Source organism: Xylocopa sonorina, unplaced genomic scaffold (assembly GCF_050948175.1).
Source record: "Xylocopa sonorina isolate GNS202 unplaced genomic scaffold, iyXylSono1_principal scaffold0206, whole genome shotgun sequence".
Taxonomy (NCBI): domain Eukaryota; kingdom Metazoa; phylum Arthropoda; class Insecta; order Hymenoptera; family Apidae; genus Xylocopa; species Xylocopa sonorina.
Window position 1 is genome coordinate 487,342 of NW_027490277.1, and position 10,159 is coordinate 497,500.

Genomic DNA, 10,159 nt, shown 5'->3' on the forward strand with positions numbered 1-10,159 from the left:
ATTGACGGTAGTTTGCCAAAAAATTCACATCCAGAGTTAAAATTCGTATATAGACGATGGTTTGGAGAAAACAATTGCAACCTGGTATTAAACCACGTGTATTGACGATTGTTTGACAAAAAGATTTCAACAAATAGTTAAAATTTGTATATTGAGAGTAGTCTGAAGAGAAAAATTCCCACCGAGAGTTAAAATTCGTACATTGACGGTAGTTTGGCAAAAAATTCACATCGAGAGTTAAAATTCGTATATAGACGATGGTTTGGAGAAAAAAATTCCAACTTAGTATTAAACCACGTGTATTGACGATTGTTTGACAAAAAGATTTCAACAAACAGTTAAAATTTGTATATTGAGAGTAGTCCGAAGTATAAAATTCCCACCGATAGCTAAAATTCCTACATTTACGATAGTTTGACTAAGAATTCCCAACAAGAGTTAAATTTGGTATATAGACGATAGTTTGAAGAAAAAAATTCCAACCTAGAGTTAAAGCTCGTATAATGACGATTGTTTGACGAAAAGATTTCAACAAACAGTTAAAATTTGTATATTGAGAGTAGTCTGAAGAAAAAAATTCCCACCGAGAGTTAAAATTCGTGCATTTACGATAGTTTGACTAAGAATTCCCAACAAGAGATAAATTTCGTATATAGACGATAGTTTGAAGAAAAAAATTCCAACCTAGAGGTAAAGTTCGTATAATGACGATTGTTTGACAGAAAGATTTCAACCAAGACTTAAAATTTGAATATTGACAGTAGTTTGCAGAAAAAAATTCCCACCGAGAGTTAAAATTCGTACATTTACGATAGTTTGGCTAAGAATTCCCAACAAGAGATAAATTTCGTATATAGACGATAGATTGAAGAAAAAAATTCCAACCTAGAGTTAAAGCTCGTATAATGACGATTGTTTGACAGAAAGATTTCAACCAAGACTTAAAATTTGAATATTGACAGTAGTTTGCAGAAATAAATTCCCACCGAGAGTTAAAATTCGTACATTGACGGTAGTTTGCCAAAAAATTCACATCCAGAGTTAAAATTCGTATATAGACGATGGTTTGGAGAAAAAAATTCCAACCTGGTATTAAACCACGTGTATCGACGATTGTTTGACAAAAAGATTTCAACAAATAGTTAAAATTTGTATATTGACAATAGTCTGAAGAAAAAAATTCCCACCGAGAGTGAAAATTCGTGCATTTACGATAGTTTGACTAAGAATTCCCAACAAGAGATAAATTTCGTATATAGACGATAGTTTGAAGAAAAAAATTCCAACCTAGAGGTAAAGTTCGTATAATGACGATTGTTTGACAGAAAGATTTCAACCAAGACTTAAAATTTGAATATTGACAGTAGTTTGCAGAAAAAAAATCCCACCGAGAGTTAAAATTCGTTCATTGACGGTAGTTTGCCAAAAAATTCACATCCAGAGTTAAAATTCGTATATAGACGATGGTTTGGAGAAAAAAATTCCAACCTGGTATTAAACCACGTGTATTGACGATTGTTTGACAAAAAGACTTCAACAAATAGTTAAAATTTGTATATTGACAATATTCTGAAGAAAAAAATTCCCACCGAGAGTTAAAATTCGTGCATTTACGATAGTTTGACTAAGAATTCGCAACAAGAGATAAATTTCGTATATTGACGGTAGTTTGGAGAAAATAATTCCAACCTAGAGTTAAAGTTCGTATAATGACGATTGTTTGACAAAAAGATTTCAACCAAGTCTTAAAATTTGAATATTGACAGTAGTTTGCAGAACAAAATTCCCACCGAGAGTTAAAATTCGTACATTGACGGTAGTTTGCCAAAAAATTCACATCCAGAGTTAAAATTCGTATATAGACGATGGTTTGGAGAAAAAAATTGCAACCTGGTATTAAACCACGTGTATTGACGATTGTTTGACAAAAAGATTTCAACAAATAGTTAAAATTTGTATATTGAGAGTAGTCTGAAGAGAAAAATTCCCACCGAGAGTTAAAATTCGTACATTGACGGTAGTTTGGCAAAAAATTCACATCGAGAGTTAAAATTCGTATATAGACGGTAGCTTGGGGAAAAAATTTCCAACCTGAATTTAAAATTCGTATAATGACAATTGTTTGACCAATAGATTTCAATCAAGACTTATAATTTGAATATTGATAGTAGATTGCAGAAAAAAGTGCCCACCGAGAGTTAAAATACGTACATTGACGGTAGTTTGCCAAAAAATTCCCATCGAGAGTTAATATTCGTATATAGACGATGGTTTGGAGAAAAAAATTCCAACTTAGTATTAAACCACGTGTATTGACGATTGTTTGACAAAAAGATTTCAACAAACAGTTAAAATTTGTATATTGAGAGTAGTCCGAAGTATAAAATTCCCACCGATAGCTAAAATTCCTACATTTACGATAGTTTGACTAAGAATTCCCAACAAGAGTTAAATTTCGTATATAGACGATAGTTTGAAGAAAAAAATTCCAACCTAGAGTTAAAGCTCGTATAATGACGATTGTTTGACGAAAAGATTTCAACAAACAGTTAAAATTTGTATATTGAGAGTAGTCTGAAGAAAAAAATTCCCACCGATAGTTAAAATTCGTACTTTTACGATAGATTGACTAAGAATTCCCAACAAGAGATAAATTTCGTATATAGACGGTAGTTTGGAGAAAATAATTCCAACCTAGAGTTAAAGTTCGTATAATGACGATTGTTTGACAAAAAGATTTCAACCAAGTCTTAAAATTTGAATATTGACAGTAGTTTGCAGAAAAATGTGCCCACCGGTAGTTAAAATTCGTACATTGACGGTAGTTTGCCAAAACATTCCCATCGAGAGTTAAAATTCGTATGTAGACGATGGTTTGGAGAAAAAAATTCCAACCTGGTATTAAACCACATGTATTGACGATTGTTTGACAAAAAGATTTCAACAAACAGTTAAAATTTGTATATTGAGAGTAGTCTGAAGAAAAAAATTCCAACCGATAGTTAAAATTCGTACATTTACGATAGTTTGACTAAGAATTCCCAACTAGAGATAAATTTCGTATATAGACGATAGTTTGAAGAAAAAAATTCCAACCTAGAGTTAAAGTTCGTATAATGACGATTGTTTGACAGAAAGATTTCAACCAAGACTTAAAATTTGAATATTGACAGTAGTTTGCGGAACAAAATTCCCACCGAGAGTTAAAATTCGTACATTGACGGTAGTTTGCCAAAAAATTCACATCCAGAGTTAAAATTCGTATATAGACGATGGTTTGGAGAAAAAAATTGCAACCTGGTATTAAACCACGTGTATTGACGATTGTTTGACAAAAAGATTTCAACAAATAGTTAAAATTTGTATATTGAGAGTAGTCTGAAGAGAAAAATTCCCACCGAGAGTTAAAATTCGTACATTGACGGTAGTTTGGCAAAAAATTCACATCGAGAGTTAAAATTCGTATATAGACGATGGTTTGGAGAAAAAAATTCCAACTTACTATTAAACCACGTGTATTGACGATTGTTTGACAAAAAGATTTCAACAAACAGTTAAAATTTGTATATTGAGAGTAGTCCGAAGTATAAAATTCCCACCGATAGCTAAAATTCCTACATTTACGATAGTTTGACTAAGAATTCCCAACAAGAGTTAAATTTGGTATATAGACGATAGTTTGAAGAAAAAAATTCCAACCTAGAGTTAAAGCTCGTATAATGACGATTGTTTGACGAAAAGATTTCAACAAACAGTTAAAATTTGTATATTGAGAGTAGTCTGAAGAAAAAAATTCCCACCGAGAGTTAAAATTCGTGCATTTACGATAGTTTGACTAAGAATTCCCAACAAGAGATAAAGGACCCTATTCAAAAACCATATGTTTTCGCCCCCAATCGATTTTGTTTAAACTTTGCATATTTGTAGATCTATATGTGTCTCATCAATTGCCAGAGTCTCTATCTGTCGGGCCTTTTAATAAGGGAGGGGGAGGGGGTCAAAGTACGCATTTGGCGAAAGCTTTCGGAGGCTATAACTTTTGATTAAAAAAAGATATCGACTTGAGTTTGGCGTCAAAAAATCACAAAAAAATTAAGCTTTCGAATGCTATATAATTTTTCTTTTTTCGGAATTTTTAAGTCACATTTTATGCTTTTTTCTAGTTTTCGGGTTAGTGAAAAATTGCGAAAAATTGCTATTCCCAAAATAGGTATCCCTAGATTTTAACAAAAAACTCAGTATAGGAAGCTCATTTTATGCTCTTTAAGTGGTATAAATCTTACCCTGGGGAAACTTTTTGTTTAAAAGTTATAACATAATATTCGTGTCGATGCGCAAGCTGTGGACGCGAAATTCGAGCAAAACAAATGCTTTTCTTAACATATTGTGACTTATTATTAAAATTATTATCATCGGAGATTGAGATTATTATTGTACTAGGAAGAATTCGTTTTTAAAAATACTTTTTAATTTAATGTTACTTACATTATTCCTCTTTTTCTAGATGTCCTTTTTCTTTTGTATGTTATTCATCTTCATCTTCTGTATCTTCCGATGTTGGTCTTATATGAAGAAAATGTATGTTTAAAAAATTAGCTGGTGCTGATAGATCACTGTATCGTCCAAATCCCAGGTACCATATTATTGCTAACACATGAGCACAGCAACCAACAGTCCTCGCTCCGTTTCTACACTGGCAGTAATAACTTCTGACAGACGTAATTGTGGGCTGTGCGATATCAATTAAAGTGAATATCGAATAAAGCTTCTGATCACAGTGTCGTGATTGCAATTTAGCTTTTATGAACAATGGTGTCTGAATATCCAATCCATATTTGCTGAAGTCTGGAAGATAGCTTACCTTGCTGATAAAAAATTGGTACTTTCCAGAAAGCAAGTGATCCGCTATATACGACTTTGCAAGTGATAATTGATATGATTCCGTGAACGATTTTAAGCACTTTAATGTCCAGGCTGGGAAGTTTTCATAATGTTCTAATGTCATGTTTTCAAAGTTTTTTATTTTTTTTACAAGACCTTCGCATTCTACAATTTGCTGCATTATATTTGGTTTATTTAGGTCTTTTAATAAAGTTGAAGCCACTTCTGGATCATCATTATCACTATATATTCGTTTAAAGTATGCGTTGTGAAGAGCACTTGCAATTTTAAAATCTTCAAACAATTTTGGGACACATTCTGAAGCTATAGCTGTTTTGAAATATTTAAATCTTTTAAGTGAGCTATTTACACTTTCTACTACCCATCTTTGTTTGGTGCATACTCGACTTTCGTTTGCTTCAGAGGTTGATAGTTGTTTAACTCCTTTTTTTAGCAGGGCAGGAATGACGACTTTGTAATTATTTTGTAGTATTTCATTTTTTACGTAGGAAAAGCCTCTGTCAAGAATGAAGATATCACCAGGTTTGAAAAAGTTCTTAAACCAATCGGTATTCATAATAAATCTAAAGATATCTGCATCAGATACTGTTGCTGCCCACAATTTATTTGGACCAAAAACATCCAATATATAACCATTCGTAGTTACTGCCAGCATCGGTTTTAAAAAGTTCTTTTTTTTTTTACCACTATACGTCACTCTTTGGAAGCGATAATTCGTACTTTTATGCAAATAAACATAAGTACCATCCCATATGGTGATTATTGCATCATCATCTTCATTAATATTATTTATGCGACGAGAAATTGCCGAAGTTTGTCTTTTAATTTTGTCCCGTGTAATATTATTTAAAAAATGTAAGTAACATTAAATTAAAAAGTATTTTTAAAAACGAATTCTTTCTAGTACAATAATAATCTCAATCTCCGATGATAATAATTTTAATAATAAGTCACAATATGTTAAGAAAAGCATTTGTTTTGCTCGAATTTCGCGTCCACAGCTTGCGCATCGACACGAATATTATGTTATAACTTTTAAACAAAAAGTTTCCCCAGGGTAAGATTTATACCACTTAAAGAGCATAAAATGAGCTTCCTATACTGAGTTTTTTGTTAAAATCTAGGGATACCTATTTTGGGAATAGCAATTTTTCGCAATTTTTCACTAACCCGAAAACTAGAAAAAAGCATAAAATGTGACTTAAAAATTCCGAAAAAAGAAAAATTATATAGCATTCGAAAGCTTAATTTTTTTGTGATTTTTTGACGCCAAACTCAAGTCGATATCTTTTTTTAATCAAAAGTTATAGCCTCCGAAAGCTTTCGCCAAATGCGTACTTTGACCCCCTCCCCCTCCCTTATTAAAAGGCCCGACAGATAGAGACTCTGGCAATTGATGAGACACATATAGATCTACAAATATGCAAAGTTTAAACAAAATCGATTGGGGGCGAAAACATATGGTTTTTGAATAGGGTCCTTTCGTATATAGACGGTAGTTTGGAGAAAATAATTCCAACCTAGAGTTAAAGTTCGTATAATGACGATTGTTTGACAAAAAGATTTCAACCAAGTCTTAAAATTTGAATATTGACAGTAGTTTGCAGAAAAATGTGCCCACCGATAGTTAAAATTCGTACATTGACGGTAGTTTGCCAAAAAATTCCCATCGACAGTTAAAATTCGTATGTAGACGATGGTTTGGAGAAAAAAATTCCAACCTGGTATTAAACCACATGTATTGACGATTGTTTGACAAAAAGATTTCAACAAACAGTTAAAATTTGTATATTGAGAGTAGTCTGAAGAAAAAAATTCCCACCGATAGTTAAAATTCGTACTTTTACGATAGATTGACTAAGAATTCCCAACAAGGGATAAATTTCGTATATAGACGGTAGTTTGGAGAAAATAATTCCAACCCAGAGTTAAAGTTCGTATAATGACGATTGTTTGACAAAAATATTTCAACCAAGTCTTAAAATTTGAATATTGACAGTAGTTTGCAGAAAAATGTGCCCACCGATAGTTAAAATTCGTACATTGACGGTAGTTTGCCAAAAAATTCCCATCGAGAGTTAAAATTCGTATGTAGACGATGGTTTGGAGAAAAAAATTCCAACCTGGTATTAAACCACATGTATTGACGATTGTTTGACAAAAAGATTTCAACAAACAGTTAAAATTTGTATATTGAGAGTAGTCTGAAGAAAAAAATTCCAACCGATAGTTAAAATTCGTACATTTACGATAGTTTGACTAAGAATTCCCAACTAGAGATAAATTTCGTTTATAGACGATAGTTTGAAGAAAAAAATTCCCACCGAGAGTTAAAGTTCGCATATTGGTGGTAGTTTGACAAAAAAAATTCCTACCGAGAGTTAAAGTTCGTACATTGGCGATAGTTTGAAAAAATTCCTACCGAGAGTTAAAGTTCGTACCTCGATGGTAGTTTGATAAAAAAAATTCCCACCGAGAGTTAAAGTTCGCATATTGGTGGTAGTTTGACAAAAAAAATTCCTACCGAGAGTTAAAGTTCGTACATTGGCGATAGTTTGACAAAAAAAATTCCTACCGAGAGTTAAAGTTCGTATAATGAGGGTAGTTTGACAAAAAAAATTCCTACCGAGAGTTAAAGTTCGCATATTGGTGGTAGTTTGACAAAAAAAATTCCTACCGAGAGTTAAAGTTCGTACATTGGCGATAGTTTGAAAAAATTCCTACCGAGAGTTAAAGTTCGTACCTCGATGGTAGTTTGATAAAAAAAATTCCCACCGAGAGTTAAAGTTCGCATATTGGTGGTAGTTTGACAAAAAAAATTCCTACCGAGAGTTAAAGTTCGTACATTGGCGATAGTTTGACAAAAAAAATTCCTACCGAGAGTTAAAGTTCGTATAATGAGGGTAGTTTGACAAAAAAAATTCCTACCGAGAGTTAAAGTTCGTATAATGAGGGTAGTTTGACAAAAAAAATTCCTACCGAGAGTTAATAATCGTACATTGACGATAGTTTGAAAATATTCCTACCGAGAGTTAAAGTTCGTATAACGAGGGTAGTTTGATAAAAAAAATTCCCACCGATAGTTAAAGTTCGTATATCGGCGATAGTTTGGAAAAAAAAATTCCCACCGAGAGTTAAGAAACGTACATTGACGTTAGTTTGAAAAAATTCCCACCGAGAGTTAAAGTTCGCGTATTGTCGACAGTTCGAAAAAAAAAATTCCTATCGAGAGTTAATAATCGTACATCGACGATAGTTTGGAAAAAAAAATGCCGAGCGAGAGTTAGAATCGTCCGCGGTAGCTTGAAAAAGTTCCGAGAGGGAGTTAATATTCCGCGACGAAAAAATTCGATCGCGTTCTTTCGCTATTTTCTCGTTAATTAAACCGTTGACCTGTAAATTTTTTTTGAAAAACCTTAATAAAACCTATTGATTGTACTTACCGTAGCATTGTTTGATCGAATTAATTATTTTTAACCATTTGGAAACGACGCTTCCGGAGGTTTTTTGCGATTTGTCGATAATTTTTATTTATAAACAAATGATTTTTTTTTAATAATATCGCTTAATTTAATAGTAGTAATCGATCGTACGTGTTAAATTTTCGATATTTCTTTTCTTTCGTTTTTTCGAATTTTGCAACTCCTTTTTTTCTATGTTCCGATCGATTAAATTTTGTTATATCTCGAAAATATGTTTATTCGTCATTGTTTAATAGGTCTACACAATTTCCGTGCATAAAAGTTCAACGTTAATAGGACTTTATACGTGTGTTCGCCGCGCGACTAAGTTACAACGGTCTCTCCGGACGGTCCGTTGCCGCGCGAGTTTACCACCGTAAGCGCCCGTGCGTCGGACCGCGCGGCGCCGGCCTACCGGCCGGCCGTTTCGTATCTGTAAGGAGACTCGCTGGCTCGAGCCGGCCGGCCGGAGTAGCGCTCGGGCGCGTGGCTATTCTATGACCTCGGTTGAGAAGCAGTCCACCGCTCCTCGAGAATACGTTCTCGACTGCTCTGTGCCGTGTCGGTGATCGAATTTTTCTCCACACTGCATGGCCACGGGTCGGAGTCTTTGACCGAATGTCCCAATTGTGGCAAGCGTCCTAAGGCGGCGTTGGTGACCTTTTATGCGAGTTTTTCAAACTCGGGTATAAATTGTACCACCCTTGCATCAATTCTGGAACTTTGGAATCCGAGTTCTCGGACCGACAAAGTTTAAAATTAACGAAATAAAAAAATGGACGTGACAACGTGTACGAAATGTCCAGTACGCTAAGAGAGCGTGGATTTATATATACCTATCCAGTCTCCAAAAAGCTATAATGCTAAAGTGCTAAAATACAGGAAAAGCCCGAATAATAATATACGTTGACCATAACACTCGAACTATATAAGTTGACCTAACACTCGAACATATATAAAACGAAACCGCAAACAAACAAATCCATAAAAATGAAACCGCCCGAAAGAGAAAATTTCCTGAGCACGAGCCCGTTAAGGGGACGGATGGTATATGGCATTTACGACACAAATATGTTGTTGCAGCCAGAGCAGGCTCGATACGAACTTCCAAAAGGTGTCCCGTGTCGATTGCCCAGCGCGCACTTTATACGCGCCAGCTCGCCCGCTATGGGCGAGATACAAAATATACTTCAGCGTGACACAATTGTACGCGCTTGCCCATCGTCGATGCCCAGCATGTTCTCGCAAGAGATGTTCGTGCTATAGACGATGGTAAAGGTCCAAGAGAGATATTTTTCAGCGTGACGCGACTGTCCGCGCTTCCTCGCCTGGATGACCAGCATGTTCTCTGTACGCGCTATTTTAATGCCCAGCGTGAAAGAGATGTCCGTGCTTTCGGCGATCGTTAACTGCCCAGCGTGAAAGTTGCATACGCGCTTGCATCGTCGATGCCCAGCATGTTCTCGCAAGAGATGTCCGTGCTATAGACGATTAAAGGTATATATCTCTCGAAAAATCAGCGTGAAAATTGTATACGCGCTTCCTCGTCGATGCGCGTCGACGGTCTCGCGAGAGATCTCCGCGCGGTAGACGATGTATATTTCAGCGCGAAGTGTATACGCGCTTCCTCGACCGGTTCAGTTGGAAGGCATATAAGATCTTTTACATTGAAAACCACAACAAATGGGAACTGTACGATTCGAATGGGGAGGGTGCAATACCTCGGCGAAATTTGTTGGTTGGAAGTTATGTGTTTTCGACGTAGCGTATTGTCACCGAAATAAATAATGTGCTCG